Source organism: Mustela nivalis (genome assembly GCF_964662115.1).
Source record: "Mustela nivalis genome assembly, contig: HAP1_SCAFFOLD_1545, whole genome shotgun sequence".
Lineage (NCBI taxonomy): Eukaryota > Metazoa > Chordata > Mammalia > Carnivora > Mustelidae > Mustela > Mustela nivalis.
The window spans coordinates 61,219-88,261 of record NW_028135119.1 but is presented as its reverse complement, the minus strand read 5'-3'; positions in this window follow the sequence as shown (position 1 = coordinate 88,261).

The following is a 27,043-nucleotide window of genomic DNA, read 5'->3' as shown; positions in this document are numbered from 1 at the left end:
ATTTGAATGCAGGGTGTTGGGAGGTGCTTAGATCATGAGGGTGGATTCCACATAAATGGAATCAGTACTCACTATCTGGCCCCTTCCATCATGTGAGAACACAGAGCCAAGAGAGCTGTCTACAAACTAGGAAGCAGATCCTCACCAGATCTGCTAGCACCTTGATCTTGGATTTCCCAGCTTCCAAAAGGATGAGAAGTAAATTCTGTTTTTTATAAGGCACCCAGTCTATGGAAGTTTATTATAGGACAATACATAATTTATTTTTTCCAGATTTCCTTGCAGAGTTCTAACTCCTCTTATTTAAAGATGACACATAGCTCTCTCCTCTATCCTACCCCTGGGTTTCAACTTCTCTAATTCCAGCAAATTTTAATGAGAGAAGATCAGGATCTCAAACTGTTTATCAGCAAATATTCAATAATCAAAATTATTCTGTGAAGGTTTATGTTAAATATAGTATCACATATTAAAAATATGCATACCAACTACTTATAAAGAGTTATTTCAAAAGAAAAATATGTGTCATAGTTCTCTTAGTCTGGGATGGAAATCTACATGGAATGATAAATGTAGCCCACAACACATTGACATAGCTAAGGAAAACTAAGTTTTTTTTAAATATGTTAGCTTCAGAGAAAATAAGAAGATTATTCTAAACCCATTTTGGGTATTGTCTGTTACCAAAATAGCTTGAACAAGACTTAAGAATAAGTATTTCTTTAAGGAAATATATTCCTTATCTGCAAAATAAGATTCAGATATAACATTAAAAGACTAAAATTTCAACACCAAAAACAAGGAAAAGAATTTGGTAATACTATTTTGGAGAATTAAAAACAATTTTGTAACCCTTATGGGTCATGGTGGGGGGATTCTGTTTATAACTAATATGTATATCATAGAAAAATGGAAAATACAGAAAGATACTAAGAAAAAAATCCATAATTTATAACAGTTAGGAATCTTTGTACTCCATGTAACATGAACACCCAGTTAAATTTGCTTAAACAAAAAGGAGATCTATTGGCTCCTAGTACTGAAAACAGCAGGGATTGAACTAGCTTTCATTACCAGTTGACTTGAGGTCAAAGGATGTTATGAAGACTAGATTTCTGTCTCACCATCTCTAGCTTTGCCATGCACGAGTCTGACTTCATTCTCAGGTGGGCTACCTCTTGAAGGCTGCAGCATGGTTACAATCCAACTATTCTAAAGTTCCAAATCTATGGGAAAAGAAAGAATTTCAATCCTGAAGGCTAAAACCAAAGCTTCAGATTTATGTTGGCTCCATAGCACATACCCTCCCCAATGTCCATAACCACACTACTCTCTCCCTACCCCCCCTCCCCCTGGCAACCCTTAGTTTGTTTTGTGAGATTAAGGGTCTCTTATGGTTTGTCTCCCTCCTGATCCCATCTTGTTTTATTTATTTCATTTTATTTTTTATTTTTATATTTTCCTACCCTCCAAACACTCCATGTTGCATCTCCACTTCCTCATATCAGGGAGATCATATGATAGTTGTCTTCCTCCGATTGACTTATTTCGGTAAGCATGATACCCTCTAGTTCTATCCACATCATCGCAAAAGGCAAGATTTCATTTCTATTGATGGATGCATTGTACTCCATTGTGTATATATACCACATCTTCTTTATCCATTCATCTGTTGATGGACAGCTAGGTTCTTTCCATAATTTGGCTATTGTAGACATTGCTGCTATAAATATTCGGATGCACATGCCCCTTCGGATCACTATGTTTGTATCTTTAGGGTAAATACCCAGTAGTGCAATTGCTGGGTCATAGGGTAGTTCTATTTTCAACATTTTGATGAACCTCCATGCTGTTTTCCAGAGTGGTTGCACCAGCTTGCATTCACACCAACAATGTAGGAGGGTTCAACTTTCTCCACATCCTCACCAGCATCTGTCATTTCCTAACTTGTTAATTTTAGTCATTCTGACTGGTGTGAAGTGATATCTCATTGTGGTTTTGATTTGTATTTCCCTGATGCTGAATGATATGGAAACACTTTTTCATATGTCTGTTGGCCATCTGGATGTCTTCTTTGCAGAAATGTCTGTTCATGTCCTCTGCCCATTTCTTGATTGGATTATTTGTTCTTTGGGTGTTGAGTTTGATAAGTTCTTTATAGATTTTGGACACTAGTCCTTTATCTGATATGCCATTTGCAAATATCTTCTCCCATTCTGTCAGTTGTCTTTTGGTTTTGTTAACTGTTTCCTTTGCTGTGCAAAAGCTTTTGGTCTTGATGAAATCCCAATAGTTCATTTTTGCCCTTGCTTCCCTTGCCTTTGGCGACGTTCCTAGGAAGATGTTGCTGTGGCTGAGGTCGAAGAGGTTTCTGCCTGCGTTCTCCTCAAGGATTTTGATGGATTCCTTTCTCACATTGAGGTCCTTCATCCATTTTGAGTCTATTTTCATGTGTGGTGTAAGGAAATGGTCCAATTTCATTTTTCTACATGTGGCTGTTCAATTTTTTGAACACCACTTATTGAAGAGGCTGTCTTTTTTCCATTGGACATTCTCTCCTGCTTTGTCAAAGATTAGTTGACCATAGAGTTGAGGATGTATTTCTGGGCTCTCTATTCTGTTCTATTGATCTATGTGTCTGTTTTTGCGCCAGTACCATGCTGTCTTGATGATAACAGCTTTGTAATAGAGCTTGAAGTCCGGAATTGTGTGGCCACCAACGTTGGCTTTCTTTTTCAATATTCCTTTGGCAATTTGAGATCTTTTCTGGTTCCATATAAATTTTAGGATTATTTGTTCCATTTCTTTGAATAAGATGGATGGTACTTTAATAGGAATTGCATTAAATGTGTAGATTGCTTTAGGTATCAAATACATTTTCACAATATTTATTCTTCCAATCCAGGAGCATGGAACATTTTTCCATTTCTTTGTGTCTTCCTCAAATTCTTTCATGAGTACTTTAGTTTTCTGAGTATAGATTCTTTGCCTCTTTGGCTAGGTTTATTCCTAGGTATCTTATGGTTTTGGGTGCGACTGAAAATGGAATTGAATCCTTAATTTCTCTTTCTTCTGTCTTGTTGTTGGTGTTGAGAAATGCAACTGATTTCTGTGCATTGATGTTATATCCTGACACTTTACTGAGTTTCTGTACAAATTTTAGCAGTTTTGGTGTGGAGTCGTCTTTTGGGTTTTCCACATAGAGTATCATATCATCTGCGAAGAGGGATAATTTGACTTCTTCTTTGCTGATTTGGATGCCTTTAACTTCCTTTTGTTGTCTGATTGCTGAGACTAGGACTTCTAGTACTATGTTGAAGAGCAGGGGTGATAATGGACATGCTTGCCGTGTTCCTGACCTTAGTGGAAAAAGCTTTCAGTTTTTTTCCATTGAGAATGATATTTGCGGTGGGTTTTTCATAGATGGCTTTGATAATATTGAGGTATGTGCCCTCTATGCTTACACTTTGAAGAGTTTTGATCAGGAAGGGATGCTGTACTTTGTCAAATGCTTTTTCAGCATCTGTTGAGGGTATCATACGGTTCTTATCATTCCTTTTACTAATGTGTTGTATCACATTGATTGATTTGTGGATATTGAACCAACCTTGCAGCCCTGGAATAAATCCTACTTGTTCGTGGTGAATAATCCTTTTAATGTACTGTTGGATCCTATTGGCTAGTATGTTGGTGAGAATTTTTGCATCTGTGTTCATCAAGGATATTGGTCTATAGCTCTCTTTTTTGATGGGATCCTTGTCTGCTTTTGTGATTAAGGTGATGCTGGCCTCATAAAATGAGTTTAGAAGTTCTCCTTCCATTTCTATTTTTTGGAACAGTTTTAGGAGAATAGGAATTAGTTTTTCTTTAAATGTTTGGTAGAATTCCCCTGGGAAGCTGTCTGTCCCTGGGCGTTTGTTTGTTTGGAGATGTTTGATGACTGTTTCAATCTCCTTAATGGTTATGGGTCTGTTCATGTTTTCTACTTCTTCCTGGTTCAGTTGTGGTAGTTTATATGACTCTAGGAATGCGACCATTTCTTCCAGATTGTCAAATTTGTTGGCATACAGTTGCTCATAGTGTGTTCTTATAATTGTCTGTATTTTTTTGGTGTTAGTTGTGATCTCTCCTCTTTCATTCATGATTTTATTTATTTGGGTCCTTTCTCTTTTCTTTTTGATAAGTCTGTCCAGGGGTTTATCAATCTTATTAATTCTTTCAAAGAACCAGCTCCTAGTTTTGTTGATTTGTTCTATTGTTTTTTCTGTTTCTATTTCATTGATTTCTGCTCTAATCTTTATGATTTCTCTTCTCCTGATGGGTTTAGGGTTTCTTTCTTGTTCTTTCTCCAGCTCCTTTAGGTGTAGGGTTAGGTTGTGTACTTGAGATCTTTCTTGTTTTTTGAGAAAGGCTTGTACTCCTATATATTTTCCTCTCAGGACTGCCTTTGTTGTGTCCCACAGATTTTGAAACGTGTGTTTTCATTATCATTTGTGTCCATGAATTATTTCAATTCTTCTTTAATTTCCTGGTTGACCCATTCATTCTTTAGAAGGATGCTGTTTTATCTCCACGTATTTGGGTTCTTTCCATATTTCCTCTTGTGGTTGAGTTCTAGCTTCAGAGCATTGTGCTCTGAAAATATGCAGGGAATGATCTCAATCTTTTGATACCGTTTGAGACCTGATTTAGGACCCAGGATGTGATCTATTCTGGAGAATGCTCCATGTGCACCAGAGAAGAATATGTATTCTGTTGCTTTGGGATGAAATGTTCTGAATATATCTCTAATGTTAATCTGGTCCAGTGTGTCATTTAAGGCCTTTATTTCCTTGTTGATCTTTTGCTTGGATGATCTGTCCATTTTAGTGAGGGGGGTGTGAAAGTCCCCTACTATTATTGTGTTATTGTTGATGTGTTTCTTTGATTTTGTTATTAATTGGTTTATATAGTTGGCTGCTCCCACGTTGGGGGCATAGATATTTAAAATTGTTAGATCTTCTTGTTGGACAGATCCTTTGAGTAAGATATAGTGTCCTTCCTCATCTCTTATTATAGTCTTTGGCTTAAAATCTAATTGATCTGATATAAGGACTGCCACTCGTACTTTCTTCTGATGTCCATTAGCATGGTAAATTTTTTCCACCCACTGACTTTAAATCTGGAGGTGTCTTCAGGTTTAAAATGAGTTTCTTGTAGGGAACATATAGATGGGTTATTTATTTATTTATTTATTTAATTTATTTTTTATTTTCAGCATAACAGTATTCATTATTTAGATGGGTTTTTTTTTTTAATCCATTCTGATACCCGATGTCTTTTGATTGGGGCATTTAGCCCATTAACATTCAGGGTAACTATGGAGAGATATGAATTTAGTGCCATTGTATTGCCTGTAAGGTGACTGTTACTGTATATGGTCTCTGTTCCTTTCCGATCTACCACTTGTAGGCTCTCTCTTTGCTTAGAGGACCCCTTTCAATATTTCCTGTAGAGCTGGTTTGGTGTTTGCAAATTCTTTCAGTTTTTGTTTGTCCTGGAAGCTTTTAATCTCTCCTTCTATTTTCAATGATAGCCTAGCTGGATATAGTATTCTTGGCTGCATGTTTTTCTCGTTTAGTGCTCTGAAAATATCATGCCAGCTCTTTCTGGCCTGCCAGGTCTCTGTGGATAAGTCTGCTGCCAATCAAATATTTTTACCATTGTATGTTACAGACTTCTTTTCCTGGGTTGCTTTCAGGATTTTCTCTTTGTCACTAAGACTTGTAAATTTTACTATTAGGTGACGGGGTGTGGACCTATTCTTATTGATTTTGAGGGGTGTTCTCTGCACCTCCTGGATTTTGATGCTTGTTCCCTTTGCCATATTGGGGAAGTTCTACCAATAATTCTCTCCAGTATACCTTCTGCTCCACTCTCTCTTTCTTCTTCTTCTGGAATCCCAATTATTCTAATGTTGTTTCACCTTATGGTGTCACTAATTTCTCGAATTTTCCCCTCGTGGTCCAGTAGCTATTTGTCCCTCTTTTGCTCAGCTTCTTTATTCTCTGTCATTTTGTCTTCTATTCACTAATTCTTTCTTCTGCCTCATTTATCCCAGCAGTGAGAGCCTTCATTTTTGATTGCACCTCATTAATAGCTTTTTTTATTTCAACTTGGTTAGATTTTAGTTCTTTTATTTCTCCAGGAAGGGCTTTTATATCTTCTGAGAGGGTTTCTCTAATATCTTCCATGCCTTTTGGGACCTTGGCTAGAAACTTGAGAATTGTCATTCTGAACTCTAAATCTGACATATTACCAATGTCTGTATTGATTAGGTCCCTAGCCTTCGGTACTGCTTCTTGTTCTTTTTTTTTTTTTTTTTTTGTGGTGGATTTATACTCCTTGTCATTTTCTCCAGATAAGAGTATATGAAGGAGCAAGTAAAATACTAAAAGGGTGGCAACAACCCCAGGAAAATATGCTTTAACCAAATCAGAATATATCCCAAATTGTGAGGGGGTGAAAGGGGATAAAAAGAGCTTCATAAAGAAAAAAAAAGAAAGAAACAATTAAAAAAAGAAAACAAATAAAGAAAAAGTATAAAAAAGAATATATATATATATATATATATATATATATATATATATATATTAGATAAACTAGTTAAAAAACGTTAAAAAAGAAAAGGGTAAAAGTTAAAAAAAATTAGCAGAAGAGAAAAAAATTGAAAAAGAAAAAAAAGTTAAATTAACTGCAAGACTAAAGAATCATGGGGAGAATGCCATGAGTTCCGCGCTTTGCTTTCTCCTCCTCTGGAATACTGCTGCTCTCCTTGATATTGAAACTGCACTCCTTGGTAGGTGAACTTGTTCTTGGCTGGATTTCTTGTTGATCTTCTGGGGGAGGGGCCTGTTGTAGTGATTCTCAAGTCTCTTTGCCCCAGGCAGAATTGTGTTGCCCTTACCCAGGGCCGGGCTGAGTAATCCGCTCAGGTTTGCTTTCGGGAGCTTTTGTTCCCTGAGCACTTTCCGCAGAGTTCCGGAGAATGGGAATGAAAATGGCAGCCTCCTGGTCTCTGGCCTGGAGTAGTTGAGAGCCTGGGGCCCCACTCCTCATTGCGCCCTCAGAGAACAGCGCCAATAACTCCTGTCTGCCTGTCCTCCAGCCACAGTCCAAACTCACCAAGCCTGCGACCGGTTCGGAGCTGAGAGCTCACTCTCGGCTCTGTCTCTGTAGCTGGCTTCCCCGTTCTAATACCTGTAAGTTCTGCGACACCCAGACACCCCCAATCCTTCTGTGACCCTGCAGGATCTGAGGCCACGCTGACCCCATGTGGGCTTCACCACGGTTTAGCTTCTGGAGCGATGTCCCTCAGCAGAACAGACTTTTATAAGTCCTGATTTTGTGCTCCATTGCTCCACTGCTTGCCAGGAGCCGGCCCCTCCCCCCAGGATCTATCTTCCCGTCACTTTTGATTCACTTCTCCGCCAGTCCTATTTTTCAGAAAGTGGTTAATTTTCTGTTTCTAAAATTGCTGTTCTTCTTCTCTTCGATATGCCATTGGATTTGTAGGTGTTTTCGATCTTTAGATAAGCTATCTAGCTGATTTCCTGCCAGCTAAGGTATTCTCAGCCTGCTACTTCTCCATCATCTTGACTCCTCCTAGTGTGCATTGATTTTTTTAAAGAAATATTTCCACTGTCATTTTCAATATAAATATTTTAGGCCATTTAAAGATATTAAATCCATTGAGTTTTTTAAATTAAATTTTGCTTATTAGGGAAAATTTGGAAATAACAGAGAAATAAATTGAAAATACTAGATAATTTCATCACATAAAAAGTAAATGAGAATTTTAAAATTTCTCCATTTTCTTTCTATGCATAGATATTTAAAATGCTTAAAAACATGAACCTCTATAGTTTTGTATCCTCTTTTCAGTTTAGTAGAATCATTTTTTGAATTATAGCTATCTTTATCTTCACGTCTTATCATCCACCTAACATATATTTATTGTTACTTGATCATCAACATAATAGACAAACCATAATTACATTAACAACCATACTACTGTAGTATAAGTACTATTGAATACTTTTTTAATAAAAAAGTAGCATAACTTTTTAATGTTGAAAAGACTATCAAGATATATTAGTTCCTTCCTAATACACTTAAATTTTCAATTGTATTAATTTAAAGGAGTGTTCTTATAAGTTGTAAAAAGGTCAGTGGAGTTACTTCTAGTTTTAAAAGGATAAATCTGTTACAATCTTTAATTTTTTTTTTTGTCATAAGTAATGTCAAATGATTTTGGATGCCAGGAAGTCTTCTTATGTTATTTGGTAGAAGCAAAGATTTATTCCAAAAAGTAATTTTTTTCAGCATTGATTATTCATAATGTGAGTAAATTGTGATTTTTAAAATATCTCTTAGAAATTTATGCATTCACACCATTGATCATCAGGATTAAGGTTAAATACTTTGTTTAGATATCAGTTTCCTGATGTATTGAATAATATTTTTTGGCAGTTTCTTCTGTTTCCTAGCTTGAGTATACAGTATTTGGCTAGCTTCCATCTCATTAAAACTCACACTATTGAAAAGAGACCAGTATTTCCACTGAGAGTTATAGTAGTATCGGTTTTAGAAAAACCTCATTCATTATGGAAAACTATGCAGAATTAAGAGTGAGGAACTTGCAAACTGTATAGCTTCTAAGTAATTAGTGAGTTGTTCAGGGATGCCCCTTGGATTTTTCTCTTTTTGGAAAAAACATCAGTGCCTGGAGACTGTTCAGTTTGGATATTCTACACTTAATGAATGACAATTTTAATTCCATTCCTTTTCAACACTTCCTGTAGAATTATATTTTAGATCCATTGAGGTTTGCAAATTCCTGCATATGGCATTAATAAATTATTCTTTCATTAAAAAATATTTTTAAATTTCTACTAAGGAAAAGTACTATTGGGCTTTTCCATGTTTTGTTTGTTTGTTTTAGGATTTCATTTATTTATTTATTTATTTATTTTAACTATTTATTTTTTATAAACATATATTTTTATCCCCAGGGGTACAGGTCTGTGAATCACCAGGTTTACACACTTCACAGCACTCACCAAAGCACATACCCTCCCCAATGTCCATAATCCCACCCCCTTCTCCCAAACCCCCTCCCCCCAGCAACCCTCAGTTTGTTTTGTGAGATTAAGAGTCACTTATGGTTTGTCTCCCTCCCAATCCCATCTTGTTTCATTTATTCTTCTCCTACCCACTTAAGCCTCCATGTTGCATCACCACTTTAAAGAAAGAGAGAGGGAGAGAGAGAGCATGGAGGAGAGGGGCAGAGGGAGACACAGACTCCCTACTGAGCAAGGAGCCTGACGTGGGCTAATGGGGCTGGATTCCAGGAATCGGATCATGACCTGAGCTGAAGGCAGATGCTTAGCCAATTGAGCCACACACACACCCCTTCCATGCTCTGTATGTTACTGTTCTTAATAGATAAGTAGAATTCAAATTTATTTTTTAGAATAAAGTTATTAAAAAAGTGCTATGATTAAAATTTTGAAGCCATTTTTATATCACTAATTCTTATTTTGAAATAAGTGGTAATTTGGTAACATACATTTTAGTAGCATACAATTTGGTAACATATATTTTGAGGCCTGTTGTATGTATATATACATTCATGTTTACAAATATGTTTAAAATTATTTATGATTTTTAAAATTAGTGATAGAAAGTGCCTAGCACATAAAATTTAAAAAGGAAACATTACCCTTTTGATTTACTTATTTATAAAGATTTTATCTATTTATTTGAGAGAGCAAGCAAGAGAGAGAGAGAGAGAAAATGAGCAGGGTAAGTGGCAGAAGGAGAAGCAGACTCTCCGCTGGGCTGGGAGCCTGATGTCGGGATGGATCCCAGAACCCCAGGATCATGACCTGAGCCAAAGGCAGACACCTAACCAACTAAGCCCTCCAGGCATCCCCTGTCTTTCCAATTTAAATTATTAGGTGATCTAACCTATTCTTTCAAAATATTATTTTGGTACAGCAAATTAACCTGTTACTTGCCTTGGCAGATTGTTAACAGTCAGTTAACAGTCTCGCTTTCTGTTCATGAAGCAATGGCCACATGCAATCTCATGCTGACTTGTCTAGTTCTTTTTTTTTTAAGATGTTATTTATTTATTTGACAGAGAGATCACAAGTAGGCAGAGAGGAAGACTAAGAGAGAGAGGGAAGCAGACTCCCTGCAGAGCAGAGATCTGGATGTGGGGCTTGATTCCAGGACCCTGAGATCACGACGTGAACCAAAGGCAGTGGCTTAACTCACTGCCACCCAGGTGCCCTGACTTGCCTAGTTCTGAGTTTAATCATTTATTTTCCAAGGGAAGTCTGAATGCATGGGTTGTAATGGTTAGGCAAGGCTTCATGAAGGACCTGGGTACACTGTAAAGGGAAGAAAGTGTTTCTTGAGGCAGAGAGCAGAGCTCGGTAGCTTGATGGGCGTGTCAGGACAAGGAGGAAAGCCACAAAGGGTGGCAGGGCCACAGAATAATGCAGTGGAAAATGGCATTGTTTGATAGGATGGGGTTAGTTTAAGGAGAAGCACAAAAGCAAGCTTCCAAGTTTTCACTTGGTTCAGTGGTGAGCTACCAAAGGCTTTTGAAGTAAGGAATGGCCTGAAGAAATATTGAAGGAAGAGTCAGCAGGGTATGGAGAGAGGAAGGCCAGGGTCAAACAATCCAGGGAGGAAGGGAAGGAAGGAAGACCCAGCTTACAGGGGTGACTGGCCCAGGACATTCGGTATGCAGCGTCAAGAGCATCAGCCTGGCACATGAACTTGTGTTTCCTTGGTTATTCTATGGGAAGAATACATTACGTTCGTTTTAAAGTAAATCCAATATTTTATTACTACAGGTTGCATGTGGTTCTTGTTATTTTCTTTACCTGCAGTATGATTAAAAGGGGAGTAGCACTAGTGGGACTGTGGGATCTTTTAAGCAGCAGTGCTGTCTTCACTCAGCTAATCTCAGTCTGATTGTGGAAGGGAGAACCCCACGTTGAAAAGCTGATGCTTGTTTGTGATACTGGCCCTGTAAGGTGACACATATGTGGAGGAGGGTGTGTAGACATGTACAGTTTGATCTTTTTCCCCCACAAATTTATCATGATTTCTCACTTAGTGATTTTTTTGTAGGAGGTAACAAGGCATTAAAGCCAATTTACCTATCTGGCATGTATTACTAGGTGCTGCTACTTTGTATAGGATACGAATATGAATTAAAAATGTAAGGGTAAGAAAGAAAAGGTAAAAATTCCTTTTAAAAAGAGTTATTTCCTGATGGGGTAAATCTTCTGATAGTTTGATTCCATCTTTTATCATAAATTGTTATTATTAATGGGATTATGGCATATGTGAATATGTATGTGTGTGTGTATGTGTGTATTATAGACTAAGATCTAATAAAAGTCTATTATGACTCATAGATAATTTGGAATTTTTAAAGACCCTGAACTATACAGAATCATTTGAAAATCTGTTTTTGGAATAGTTAATCTGATCAAAGATACAGTATGGTTATTTGGGAGCTGAAAAGATAATGGGGACAAGATTTTGGGAGAATGAGTGCCAACCATGCCTGCCTCTACTTAAAACTCAACAAATAAAATAGGCCATTTGAGAAAACCCAAAGAAACAAAAAATAGCACAGTGTGACGAAATTATTTCTCTAAACCACCCTTACCATTTTGTGGCTCACCTCCTGTCTACCCACAATTACTGTTTAGTGACTCTCCAGGAGATGAATGAAAATTGTCACTTTAAATTGGTGCAGGTGCTGACTCGGACCTTTGTCATATGCTTTTTCGTTCTGGATCTTTGCTTTGAAGGCTGTCATGCCAGTAATGGCTGGATACAAGTAACATCACTACTCTCTACCTGTTGTTATTAGAGAGAAAACTGCCATAGAAGAGTTCCTGTTGACATTTTCAAATCCAGCATGGCAGTGTAGCCAAAATTATGGTGAGGCCTAGTAAAAGACAATGTAAATTCATACTCAAAATTTTTTTTTGTTTCTATTCGTGCCAGTTATATGGAATGATGTGGTTTCACAGAGTGTGTATTTTTCAACCGTGAGCAATGATAATGGATTGGCATTTGTATCTTTCCATTTATTGAAGATTAGGTCAATGTACTCTTGGTATGTTCCCTTCATTTGTTCTGATTCTTATTGCAGGGTTCATTAAACAGCTGAGAAATATTCTGTGGCAGTATTGTTTGCTTTTGAAACCTAGAATAATATTTCAAAGTAATATTAAAAAGACAAAATGAAAGTGACACTTTGGATATTTGATTATTGAGATGAAAATTCATTTAAAAGTCCTTCTTTTATTACTTTAGGGACTTTAACAACATTTTTGGACATAGAGGAAAGGAATGTTAATTAGTTCAGATGTTTGATTTCATGTAATATAATAATGTTATGAGTTAGAATGTTCCATTCCAGAGTACTGACTGCATTTAATATATAAACACATATTTTTTTTGGTTTTTATGTTCTTCATTTACACATATAAAGTGCATTGTTCTCCAAAGAGGCTGCACCAACTTGCATCTCCACCAACAGTGTAAGAGGGTACCCCTTTCTCCACATCCCCTCCAACACATGTTGTTTCCTGTCTTGCTAATTTTGGCCATTCTAACTGGTGTAAGGTGATATCTCAATGTGGTTTTAATTTGAATCTCCCTGAGGGCTAGTGATGATGAACATTTTTTTCATGTGTCTGATAGCCATTTGTATGTCTTCATTGGAGAAGTGTCTGTTCATATCTTCTGCCCATTTTTTGATATGATTGTCTGTTTTGTATGTGTTGAGTTTGATGAGTTCTTTATAGATCCTGGATATCAACCTTTTGTCTGTACTGTCATTTGCAAATATCTTCTTCCATTCCGTGGGTTGCCTCTTTGTTTTCTTGACTGTTTTCTTTGCTGTGCAGGAGCTTTTGATTTTGATGAAGTCCCAAAAGTTTATTTTTGCTTTTGTTTCCTTTGCCTTTGGAGACATATCTTGAAAGAAGTTGCTGTGGCTGATATCGAAGAGATTACTGCATATATTCTCCTCTAGGATTCTGATGGATTCCTGTCTCACGTTGAGGTCTTTTATCCATTTTGAGTTTATCTTTGTGTATGGTGTAAGAGAATGGTCGAGTTTCATTCTTCTACATATAGTTGTCCAGTTTCCCCAGCACCATTTATTGAAGAGATGGTCTTTTTTCCACTGTATATTTTTTCCTGTTTTGTCGAAGATTATTTGACCATAGAGTTGAGGGTCCATATCTTGGATATCCATTCTGTTCCACTGGTCTATGTGTCTGTTTTTATTCCAGTACCATGCTGTCTTGGTGATCACACCTTTGTAGTAAAGCTTGAAATCAGGTAGCGTGATGCCCCTGTTTAATTTTTGTTTTTCAACATTTCCTTAGTGATTTGGGGTCTCTTCTGATTCCATACAAATTTTTGGATTATTTGCTCCAGCTCATTGAAAAATACCAGTGGAATTTTGATCGGAACGGCATTGAAAGTATAGATTGCTCTAGGCAGTATAGACAGTTTAACAATTTTTATTCTTCTGATCCAAGAGCACGGAATGGTCTTCCACCTTTTTGTGTCTTCAATTTCTTTCATGAGTGTTCTGTAGTTCCTCGAATACAGATCCTTTACTCTTTGGTTAGGTTTATTCCCAGGTATCTTATGGTTCTTGGTACTATTGTAAATGGAATCGATTCTCTAATTTCTCTTTCTGTATTTTCATTGTTAGTGTATAAGAAAGCTACTGATTTCTGTACAATGACTTTGGATCCTGCCACGTTGCTGAATTGCTGTATGAGTTCCAGTAGAGTGGAAATGGAGTCTTTTGGGTTTTCCATATATAGAATAATGTCATCTGTGAAGAGAGAGAGTTTGACTTCTTCATTGCCAATTTGGATAAGTTTATTTTTCTTTGTTGTCTGATTGCTGTTGCTAGGACTTCTAATACTATGTTGAACAAGAGTGGTGAGAGTCGGCATCCTTGTCATGTTCCCGATCTCAACAGGAAGGCTGCAAGCTTTTTCCCATTGAGGATGATATTTGCTGTGGGTCTTTCATAGATAGATTTGATGAAGTTCAGGAATGTTCCCTCTATCCCTATACTTTGAAGCGTTTTAATCAGGAATGGATGCTGGATTTTGTCAAATGCTTTTACTGCATCGATTGAGAGGACCATGTGGTTCTTCTCTCTTCTCATATTAATTTGTTCTATCACATTAATTGATTTGCAAATGTTGAACCATCCTTATAGCCCAGGGATAAATCCTACCCGGTCATGGTGGATAATCTTTTGAATGTGATGTTGGATCCTGTTTGCTAGGATCTTGTTGAGAATCTTAGTATCCATATTCATCAGTGATATTGGTCTGAAATTCTCCTTTTTGGTGGGGTCTTTGCCTGGTTTGGGGATCAGGGTAACGCTGGATTCATGGAAAGAGTCTGGAAGTTTTTTTTCTGCTTCAATTTTCTGAAACTGCTTCAGGAGAATAGATGTTATTTCTTCTTTGAAAGTTTGGTATAATTCCCCAGGGAATCCATCAGGTCCTGGGCTCTTGTTTTTTGGGAGGTTTTTTGATCACTGCTTCAATCTCGTTACTAGATATTGGTCTATTCGGGTTATCAAGTTCTTCCTGGTTCAATTTTGGGAGTTTATAGTTTTCCAGGAATGCATCCACATATAAATCAAAGATACTTTTAAGAATTCAGTGATCCTGGAACTGTTAAGAATTGAATGGCTATATTGATATAATATTTGTTCTTCAACTTTACCCATCATTTTCCAGCTGACTTCCATAGCAGTGGACACATTGTTGTCAGGGGATGGAAGATACATAACACAGCAAAAAATAAATATATTTGTGTGTGTGGCAAAAACACCCGAGTAGAAACATGAATGGTTTGAAGCTATTTTGAAAGAAAGAGAATGGCAAAAGGGTGGGTGTATGAATTGGGCACTATTAATCGTTATGAAGATTCTAACTTAGCAAGAAAGCCAATAACAGGCAAAATTGTGAGAAAGGAAAAAGTCATATGATGTTCACTTAGATTTCCCATGTGATCTAAGACTCATGATAAAATACTTTTCTTAAAGATTTTATCTATTTAACACAACAAAGGAGAGAGAGAGAGCATAAGCAGAAGGAACAGCAGGCAGAGGGAGAAGCAGGCTTCCCACTGAGCAGGGAGCCCAATGCAGGACTCCATCCCAGGACCCTGGCATTATGACCAGGGCGAAAGGCAGATGCTTAACTGAATGACCCACCAAAGCACCCCTAAAATCCATTGTGAATACTTCTAATATTATTACTAAAAGAAAAGAAAAATGTTGAATATTTAGTAAAATAATATATTGTGGCCAGCAGTGTCTTTTAAATAGTATCTTAGTCTGTCGAGGCCACTATTACAAATACCCCAGACTGGGTGGCTTATAAACAACAGAAATTTGTAGCTCACTCTTCTGGAGGTCAGGAGTCCCAGATTAAGTGACTGGTGACAGCAATTTTCCAGTTCATAGATGGCCATTTTCTCACTGTGTCCTCATATGGTAGAGAGGCAAGAGATCTCTCTGTGTCCTGTTTATAAGGCCATTAATCCCAATACCATTCATGAGGACTCTAGCCTCATGACCTAAGCACCTCCCACATGCCTTACCTCCTAATACCATCATGTTGAATGTTAGGTTTCAACATATGAATCTGGAAGGCATGCAAACGTTCAGTCTACACAAATAATTTCATTTGCTCTAAAATGTCAGTTTTCTTTGCACTTTATTCTTGCTATTTTTAAAGCATCACTATGGATTTTTCCTGTAAGAGACAGAGTTCAGTAGTACAATGCAGTGCCGTAGGGCCTTCAACAGTTATATATTTAGCAGTATATTGAACATTTCTAGACCAAATATGTTAGTATTCTAATTATAGAATAAAGCACTTTGGATATACATTAACATTTTAAAATTGTTACAATGCCATTGAATATAATGCAACCCAATAAGGACTGTGTTCATATGAGGAGGACTGGCTCAAAATTGCTTCATGTTTTAGCAAGATTTGCAAAAGATACTTGATCTGGCAATATTCAGTTATGTGAAGTTTATCTGCAATTAAGCACATTTCTGCAATTCACCTTGTGTTACTACTAATTTCTTTACCAAATAACTGATAAGACAAAAAGCAGTGTTTATTCATTTTTCCCAGAGATTTAGGAGCACAATATCTCATTGCTGATGAAACTTCAGGACACAAAGAACCCTTTTTTCCACCTTCAGAAATTTTCCCTTGAAGAACATGCAAAGCTTCTACTTCTATTAAAATATTCATAGTACACATTTGTTTGAGAATTACCAAAGAATTTCAAATACTTAACTCCTTTGATTGATCTGGGATGGAGAGTCTGTTAGAAAAGTTTAAAACAAAGATTATGAATAGCTGATTCTTTAAGTTTTGTTGAATCAAGCAATCAATTCAAATAGCATAGCAAATCACTTCAAAGGTAAAATAAATGTTTCAAGTTGAACCTTTATTTTTTTTTTCAGAATAGCTATGAATATAGATAAATCTGAAGTGAAAAAGGAAGGAGGGAAAGAAGGAAGTGAAAAAGGAGGAAAGCAAAGCAAGCAAACAATCATGTTCTATTAAATTGTTTATGTTAACAGGCTCTATTCTTAATAAAAATCATTCTGTTACTGACAAATGGTAATTCCTCCTTCATTGTAAAAAATAAAAATTCTAGTAAAAAATTTTGTAGTTAGAATATTGAAACTAAAAATCACAGAAATCTTGTGATTTATGTAGTTCCCATGATAAAGGCACCCATTAACTTCCCTTTGACCCCTTTTCTTTCTTTGCCCTATGCTCCAAATTCAGGTATTTTTTTAAGGTTTTATTTATTTGTGTGTGTATGAGAGAGAGAGAGAGAGAGAGAAAACTAATGCACATGGGGAGGGGCAGAGGGAGAGAGAGAAGCAGTCTCCCTGCTAAGCAGGGAGCTTGATTTAGGGCTCCATCCCAGGACCCTGAGACCATAACCTGAGCCCAAGGCAGGCACTTACCCAACCGAGCTACCCAGGTGCCCTGTGGTAGAGAGCTCTGTATCTGCACCCCCCTGCTCATGCTAAATATTCAATAAATTTTGGTTTCATGCAGGCAAGAGTGAGTGAGGAGACTTTTTCTGTTACCTGTCCTTGGCTTCCTTTTTGATAGGCTTAAAATTAGGAATGGAGCAAGACACCTGGGTAACAATCTCTGAATAGAGCAAGAAACTCTACAAGATGATGTGCAAACAAGGGAATCTGACCAAAGACAGAAAAAGAATACTGACCACATTCCCTAAATGCTTCCTTGGAAGGTAAGCTCCATAGTCTGGGTGCATGAATTTCTTTCATATTTTCACTATGTCATGTATCAACTACCCTTCCTTCAATTATTTTTCTTTAAAAAAAAATTCCTCTGGGCATTTTTGAATATCTTTTTACTGTCAACATTTCCTGGGTGATAGTGAGGTGAAGGAATGGACCTAGAGCCCGAAAGCATGAAAAATTTTAGACATCTATCTGTCCGTCCCTGACGTCAACCATTTCAGATGTATGGTGTTCTGAGGCAAAGCAGACACTGGGGTCAGGCGGGGCTGTCAGGCAGCAGGTTCACTGAAGGGGGACAAAGTCTAGCAAGGATGTGAGTACAGTACCTACAAGTCAGAGAACCAAAGAATGTAAGACACAGAGTCTAAACCTGAGACAAATCAGCACTTTGACACCTGGGCTCAGGTTGAAGGACCATCGATGAGGAATCTGAAAAAGAAGGTCCTGAAAGGGGCCTGGTGCAGAGCAACAGGTGGAGAGGTTGCCTGGGTTTCAAGCCTAGACCCACTGTCAGTCCTCTGGGGTCTGCAGGCAGCTGCACGTGGAAGTCGCTGCTGGGTGAAGTGTGCAGGACCAAAGGGAAAGGTGGCTGCCTTAAGCCATGCCCCATGCTGGTTGTTTCTATATATTTATAATCCTCAGATGCATACTTTGCATTTATAATCTTTACATTTTTTAAAGATTCAGAAACCAGCAGTCAGGGAGTTTACCATGCCCACCTCCATACAACCAGTGAATGCCAATGTCAACTCTGTAGCAGACTGGAGTGGTAGCTCAAAGCCCACACTTTGCAGTCAGACTGTCTCCATGCAAATCTGGTCCTACCTCTGGCTGGTTGAGTGATGTGGGAAGTTTAAATGTCTTTTTCCTCTCTAAACATGAAGATGATTATAGTGCTTACCTGTAATGCCTACCAGAATGTCTTCTCGATAAGTTATGCAGATACCATAAAACAACCATAGGCCACACTGGCTCCCAACCCAGTTAGAAGAATATAAGCCAGGAAACCCTGGCCTGCAGGGCAGCATGGGGTCCCTCCTTCAGTGGCTGGGGTCCTCACAGCAGAGCACTCAGCTGCCAGCAAGCTGCTGTTGCTGTCCTTGGTAGGCCCCCAGCCGACGGCTCTTGTGGGAGAGAAAGAATGGAGGGGAGCCCACCTTGGCTTAGAAACCCCATATTGCAAAGAAGACCCAATTTCTTAGAACCACCTCCGGGGCATAACTTCCAGGGTTCTCAGAGGGACATTCCTGTTTATAGGAGTCACTTCAAGCTATAACTTCTCACCAAGAATGTATTGATATTACATTTAGCCATCAGGAGTCATTTTGGTCATGAGCAATGTTGCCTGGTAACCCAGCAGATGCCCTGCCTCAATCAAGTTCCAGGGAAATAGAGCTCTAAGGCTGACCCAGGGTCAAGTTTTCCTAATTAAAGGAGCAGGAGTCTTGTTAACTAAAGCGTTAACATGGGGGTGGAGTGTGCAGAGGGTGGCTGGGTGATGGGCATTGGGGAGGGCTTGTGTTGTGATGAGTGCTGTGAAATGAGTAAGCCTGATGATTCACATACCTGTACTCCTGGGGCAAATAATACATTATATGTTAATAAAAATAATTAATAAAAAAAAAAGCTAACACGATCTTACAGGTCAAAGTGCTAGTTCGTTACAACGGTATGTGAGCATTGTCCACAGTGCCTGATACACAAGAGAGACTCAGTAAATTTTAGTTGTGTTCATTGTGGCTTTTTCCATAACAGCACACTACCTTAGTTACCAGTTATTAATTATAGACCAAGTTTGAGATTGTTTTTGATTGGATCAGGATCCTTTTACAGAGTGTTAATGGGATCTTGTGATTTCTGTACGTCCCAGGATAAAGCCACCCAATAACTTCCTTTCTTACCCCTTCTTTTTCCTTCCCCTATGCTCCTAATTAATAGCAATACTAACAGTGTGTTCTTTTCCTCATTTTAATTTGGCATATTTAGGAATCTGCTGACATCAGAACAGAGAATGATGTTTTCGCTATGTACCAACCAGCTCAACCCATTTGTCAACCACTGACGTTTCATAAGTGCTCAAAATGTGCCAGACAGTGTGCTGAGCTCCTGACATTCATTAGCTCATTTAATCCTGTTGACAGCACTGTGGAGTTGATACTCTTTTTTTTTTCCCCAAGAATTTACTTATTTATTTGAGAGAGAGAGAGAGAGAGGAGCAGAGGGAAAGGGACAAGGAGACTCCATGCTGAGTGCAGAGCCCGATTTGGTGCTTGATCCCCGGACCCTGAGATCATGACCTGAGCCAAAGGCAGATGCTTAACCAACTGAGCTACCCAGGGATCCCTGGAGTTGCTATTATTATTTTTGTGCTATTGAAGAAAAAACTGAAGCTTTACTTCTTTTTAAATTTTCTTTCTTTTGGATGGCTTTAACAACTTCTTCTGCCTTAAAATGTACTTTATAGACTAGATATCCCTTTTTAGAATTCCATGCCCCTCGATTATTTGACTTTAGCCATAGGTGTTGCTTTTGGTTTTGAAATAAATGGAAAAGTAATTTCCGACACCTTCTATAGCTTGGGTTCTCTGACCTGTGCAAAGTTGAAATTATTCTAAAATGTATCCATTACTTGATGTAAAAGTTCAAATGTTATATTTTTATTACATGAGCACAATAAAATATTTTATTTTAAAATATTTCTCTATTTAGTGTTCTCTTACTGATACCGCATTGCCAAAAAAACAGTACCAAGCTGGTGCTATCCTGTGTTATAAAATATCATCCTACTTATCTGTGCTGTGGGGCTCCTCTCTCCACCCCAAAGTGGTAAAAGATGTGGTTTGTGCATCCTCCCTGGCCTTTCACAGCCACAGCAGAAGGATGTGGTAGGCAGTTCTGGTGGGTGGTTTTGTGCTGTAATATTCCTTTTGGATGACTGTTTATTCTTTCTTAAAGATTTTATTTACTTATTTGAGAGAAAGGGAGAAACAGAGAGAGAGAGAGCACAACAAGTAGGAGGGTCAAAGGGAGAAACTGATGTCCCAATGAGCAGGGAACCCAATGTGGGGCTCAATTCCCAGACTCCAGGAACATGACCTGAGCCAAAGGCAGATGCTTAAGCGACTGAGCCACTCAGGTCCCTCCACCCCTACCCCCAGATGACATTTAAATACAAGAATGAATTTATTAAAAACCTTATTTATTTATTTATTTTTAAATGTTTTATTTATTATCTGAGAGGTGAGAGAGAGAGAGAGAGCACAAGCCTCGGGAGGGGCAGAGGGAGAGGGAGAAGCAGACTCCCTGCCGAGCAGAGAGCTGGAGGTGTTACTGATCCCAGGACCCTAAGATCATGACCTGAGCCAAAAAAAAAAAACCAATTGAGCCACCCATGTGCCCACTAAATAACTTTAAAATTTGAAAACAGTGTAGTAAAACTATTGATGTGTATTAATTTTATATTGCTGCAGAATAAATAACAATACACCTAGTGCCTTGAAACAACACCTATTCATTAGCTTATAATTCTATATGTCAGAAAGAAGTTGCTGTGAGCAATGCTGGGCTGTCTGCTTAGGGTATCACAAGGTCAAAATCAAGGCCAAAATCAAGGCCTTAGCTGTGGCTGGCCTTATCTTAAGGGTCTGAGGAAAAATTCACTTGCAAGCACATTCAGTTGTTGACAGAATTCAGTCCCAGTGATTTTAAGAATAAGTCCTACTTCTGTGCTGGCTGTTGGCCAGGACCACTCTCAGAAGCTGTCTGTGTTCCTTGGTACATGGCCCCTCTATCTTCAAAGGCAGCAGTGGCTCACTGAATCTTTCCTGTGCTTTTAATTTTTCTCTTACTCTTGCGCCACCAGCCTGAGAAAGCTCTGCTTCAAAGTGCTCAACTGACTGGGTCAAGCTCGTTTGAATAATTTACATACTTTGAGGTCAACTGACTTGGAATTTTAGTTTTGTATACAAAATCCATTCATATCACTACCTAAATTAGGACTGAGTTATAAAACCAAGGGATGGGATTCTTGATAGTGGGGTAAGAGAACACGTTGAGAATTACATCTACCATTATAGGGTGTGCAGTTTTTTTGGGTTTGCATTCTTAGAGTTCAAACACACTGGTTTTCTATGCCTGGAAAGCCATATTCCAGTCTGTCTCTTATATTAAGTCATTATTATTCTGTCTATTTTGTCTGTTTGCTATCTTTAGGATCTTGCTATATTCTCTTTACAGGTAAAACTACTCTAAAAATTTCCCTTTTTGTTTATTAGAGGTCTCAGTAAATTGAATAGGTATTATATAATAGGATTTAGGTAAGCATGAATGAATGGACATGGGTTTTGTAGGATAGAGTAAAATTTAAATAATTTGGGGCATTCCATATGTGAAAAAAATGCAAGCTTAAATGCACTGCAAATATTTTTTTACATCTGAGGCTCCTTCCAAGGCTGCCTGATGGAAGCATGGTAGAAATAGACTTTGGGGGGAGGCAGGGGTGGGAATACTCTATAACTATTTCACTGAATTTCTATTGCAGTGAATTTGTGTCATGGCTTTTGGAAATTGGAGACATTCACAGGCCTGAGGAAGGTGTACACTTAGGACAAGCATTATGAGAAAATGGAATCATCCACCATGGTAATTATTTGGTTAATTACTAAGTTATTCTCTTTGGCCACCAATTGGAAGCATCTTGATTCTGTTAATCTATCTGGCTTATAGTAAATGTCTACATTATAGGATGCTTATGTATTTTTAACATTTCAAGTACCTAATATATATAGAACTGCAGTTCTGGGAATTTTTTGGAGTATGGGTTTATGGTGATATATTTTCTAATTGTAATGTGAATGGCTATGAAACAGGCAAAAATTAGAAATACATGTAAGTATTTCCCTGGGATAGTGGAGGAAGACATGGCAAGTTCTAATTGGAGTATTTGGGGCTGCATTATGAGGGAAAGGGCCTCATGTATGGCATTGTAGAATGAGTAGAACTCTGACAGGTAAGAAGGGAAGAAGGATGTCCTTCCCTGAGGCATGAGAGTGGGAGTGAGCTCATGGTGGCCTCTTAGGAACTAGCTAGCACAAACTCTCACAAGGAAAGACAGTCTACTTCATAGATGAATATACTGGATAGGAAGGGTTTGGTGGGAGAGGTAGGCACATCTGATCCCACAGGATCTTAACACTCTAGCTGTAATATGTTGGGTTTATTCTGAAGGAGATGAGGAGATGATGGACACTTTTAAGCAGAAAAGTAGCCAGAACATGGCTTTCAGAATGCTTAGGTGCAGCAATGTGGAATGTGAGGTGGAGACATTGGAGACACTGTAGGGGAGCCCCGTCCATCAGGCAGCCACCATCTTTCCCTGTAGTAGGAGGACGGTGGCTATGTTCTAGGGCGTGATGATAGTGGCCCATCTGGGAGACTTTGGTATAGCTGAAGCAGCCTGTTTGAAAACTGTTGGATGTGGGAGATGAGGAGTGAAGAGTAAGATTAGGTTACTGTGATATTTCTGTCTGGTTGACAGGGATGACTATTCAGGAGAAGGAGCAGGGTGGGAGAGGGTAAAGGGTTTTTGTTAGGTTCGTTATAAGACATCCACAGGGGAACACCCAGCAAGAGGTTGAAAATGTATGTGTAAAACTCAGTGTATACAATCATGGGAATCATTTCAAGAGAGCACCAGTTTCCTGAAGAGATCAGTAACAAAGAAAGAAGAAAGCAGTGATAATGGGACTGAGAAGTATAGATTGAAGAATTTCTAATGCAAAATGTGGGAGAGGAGAAAAAGAGAAAATTATGAATAAACATAGGCATTTGGCTAAGCTACTTCAATGTTCTTTTCTTTTTTTTTTTTTTTTTTTTTAATTAGAGTGGGATGAAACTGAACTGGATTCTCCCAGGTTTTCCTCACCATTCTGGGTGCCCTCTGAATTATTCCACCGAAATAGATCTCTGTCTATTCCAAAATCCCCACCTTCTTCCCAGTTACAACTTATCTTTCCTTGCTCCTGCTTTTATCCACCATCCCTATGACACAGCCTCCAGGAAACAGCTGGAGACCTTTTAAAACAAATGTAAGATCAAAGCATTCTCCTGCTTATAATCATCTACTGGCATCCCATTACACTCAAAGAAAAGTGTGGAACCTCTTACTTACTTACTGTGATCCAGATCTCTTACCATGGCCCACAAGGCCCCACATAATAGGGCCCCTGACTTCCTCTGTGAGTTGGCAAACCATGTTGTACCCAGCTCATTACACTGTGGCCCCTGTAGTTTTCTGTCTCTTCCCTAAACACTCTGGGATGACTCTGCATTTAGGATCTTTCCCCTAAAATTCTCATTCAACTATTATTTATTAATTCATAGTACATACCAGTGCCCTTTCTAAGTGCTGGAGGGATAGCAGTGAATGAAATGACAAGAGTTGCAGTGTTCATAACTCATGTCTTCAGTGACACTCTTTTAGAATCTCATCCTATTACCATAAACTGTGTTTTTAATTTTTAAAATTTTCTTCATGAACTTAGCACTCTCTAAAATTATCAAGCTATTTTATTTTTTTATTATTATTTCTCTCTTTACTTCCCATATTGATTCTGGGCTCGCATCAAAATAGATGTACTTTAGGAACAGGATACCTGGAGTGCCCGTCACATGTAGGTGCTCAATAAATATTTGCTCAGTGAATGAATAAATGAGTAATTATATTGTTAGTAAATAGATGATAATAGTGATAAATTGTAGGTGATTTTGTTCTTTATTCTTTAGCACTGTGAAAACACACCACATAGCATCTAATGTCCTAAAACACATCATCCAAAAACTTATAAGTAAAAATGAAAAAATGTTGATTTAGATAACTTTTCTCTTGCATGCTTCTCTTTCCTTTCTTCTAACCCAAATGTATATTTGGGTCAAGAAGGGAATATGTTGTGTTTTGTCCTGCAGTCTACTAAAGCTCAAGTAGGTGGACTATAGAGAGGTTCTACATACAATCATAGACCTTCAGAAATCAGGTGATTACTTTCTCATTTAGGCTACATACTTCCAGGAACTATGTCTTACAGTAGAGCAAAGAAGGGAAAATCTATTTATGAACTATCTGTTTATTCCTTTCCTTCATTCTGTGTGTAAGATATTATGCTACCTAGTGCAAAATTATCATGTTGTGGCCTTTATTTCTTATGGCCTAATAGTTTAAACCTATCTTTGTACCTTATTCATCAAGAAATTCAGCTGTTGACATATTTCCTTTTAGAAAGGTAGAAATCCACCAGGATGAGATAATTAACTTTTTGCTGAGAACATTGAGAAGGAAAATAGTATTGGTTAACATTAGCTGCTCTAACAAATTTAAACCTCAGTACAGTGGCTTCCATTCTAGAAGCTATTTTATCTCTCAGGTAAAACCAGTCACTGGTGGAGGATGTTGGAGGCACCACGGTTTCAGTCCGGGGAAAGGCTCACCCTCCTACAGTGCAGGGCTCTGAAAGGTCATTTTGAAGGAGTGATGGAGATTTTGGTTTCTTTGTTTTAAATGGGTCTGTACACTCCACGTTGTGCCTTACTTTTGTGTGCATGTCCTTATGCAATTCAGTTCCATGACCACACTATTTCAAGAGAAATTTAGAAATGTAGTGTACGTTTATGCCCAGGCAAAATAAAAGCTAAACCAATTAGGTAAAGAGCGATCCAATGTCTGCCACTGAGGTATATCTCTCAGGTCAATAAAAAACCTATGGAATTATATTAAAGCCAGGTAATATTATGTAAAAGTGTCAATGTTATTTAGTGATATCAGCATATAATAATAATAAAAATGACTTGTCACTCCTCCATTGAACTGCTTTGCTTTGGAGACTCAGGTGCACCTCCCCCACCCCTACTACCTTCAGGTCCTGTTCCCAGGCACTGGTTTGCATTGGAGATGGAACCCTCGTAGGGGTTCCAAGCAGTTTCTAGTGGCCGAGAGGACACTGATGATTAGAGACAAAGCCACAAGGCACTCTGGAGCTAGCTGGTGGCCATTACAATGTCTCCACACACAGTTCTGGCACGGATGTGGGCTGTGCTGGAGCAGCTGTGGGCTTCTGGGTTGGTGATATAAGAACGTTTGCCATATGGGACACAAGTCTCTGGGTTTGGCTGGGAGATCTTGGTTTGCACTGCAGTGGTATTGTTCATTACAGTAAAGTGTGGACTCAGATTAAGAGGAAGAAAGGGGCATTGTGCCCAGAATGAAGTATCTGAAGAATATATGGAGAACACCGTCATGGATGCACAAGCCTGTGGAGCTGACACATCATCTGAGCAGAAGACCAGTCCTCTCCCCCTACAGATTCTTGCTCTGGCTGCCCCGAAACAAAATGTTAGGTACGTTTCCGTGGAAGATGCTACACAACTGCTGAAGGGAGTTTGGCAAAGGATTTTGAAAAAGAGCCCTCAAAAGGTGACTGATGAAAATCCATCTGTGGAGCACCCAGGGACAATAAAGAACCCCCTGCAAGGAAAATGCCAGAGATTCAAGGATGCCCTGATCTGCAGGGAAGTCCAGACCTGCTGGTTCAGGACACTGGCAACTGTGGACAGAGAGTGCAGGAAGAGGCAGGGGAGGCAGGCAAGCCAGAGGTTACTGAAGGAGGTGTGCCGGGAGGCCCCCGCTGAGGGCCAGGGCCAACACTACACCCTCAGCCAGATCCTACTGACGATGATGCATCTGCTAGAGCTCCTTAGAGATCATCTGGAAGGTGGGGGCTCAAGGAGGCAGGTGGAGACTGCCTCCTCATCCACTGATCATGGGCCCTCACGTGGGAGCCCCCTGTAAAAAGGAAAGCCATCCGGGCACTGAAGAAGGCACGTTAGGGGAATGAAGAGCTCCCAGGAACACAACAATCCACTAAGCTGAGCAAGTATCTTTTCACCTGTGAAACACCCTCCTGGATAGTGAGATTCAGAAATTGTGCCTGAAGCCTGGGGCAGAGCTGAAGCTATGCAAAGAGCACCTCAAACAACTGGAAAAGAAGATGATGGAGGAGAAGGCACACTGCCTGTAAGTGAAGAACAAACTTGCCAAGGTGATCAGGAAGGTGGATGCTGCCCACTGGAATTTAGGCCTCTACAAGAAGATGGCCGACGACCTACACAGAGACTGGCAGAGCATCTCCTCCTTGCATGACCAAGAGAGCCTCCTTATGGAGAATAGAAGTGAGGAGAGACAGAATGCTGTTCTTTTGGCAGAGAGGGAGTTCCAAAGTCTCAAGGAAGAACCATTGCCTCAGGCAGAAGCTGGCCAACTCTGGGCCCAAGGTCCAGCCTGTCTCTGGGTGGCCTCCTGCCCCCGCTCATGCTCTTCCGGGCACAGCCTCTAAATTCCCTCAAGGAACAAGGCTCCCCTGAAACCCTAGAAGCCCAAGAAGGGAGCAAGGGTACACAGGACAGACACCAAGGTCTAAGGTCCCCTGCAGGTCTGTCTCCCTTTCCCAGCAGCCATCAACACTCACAACCAGGGCACAAAAGCTCCTGTAATTCCTTATACCTTAAGCCATCCATTGTTCCTTTTACTGGAGATCCACACCATTATTGAACTGA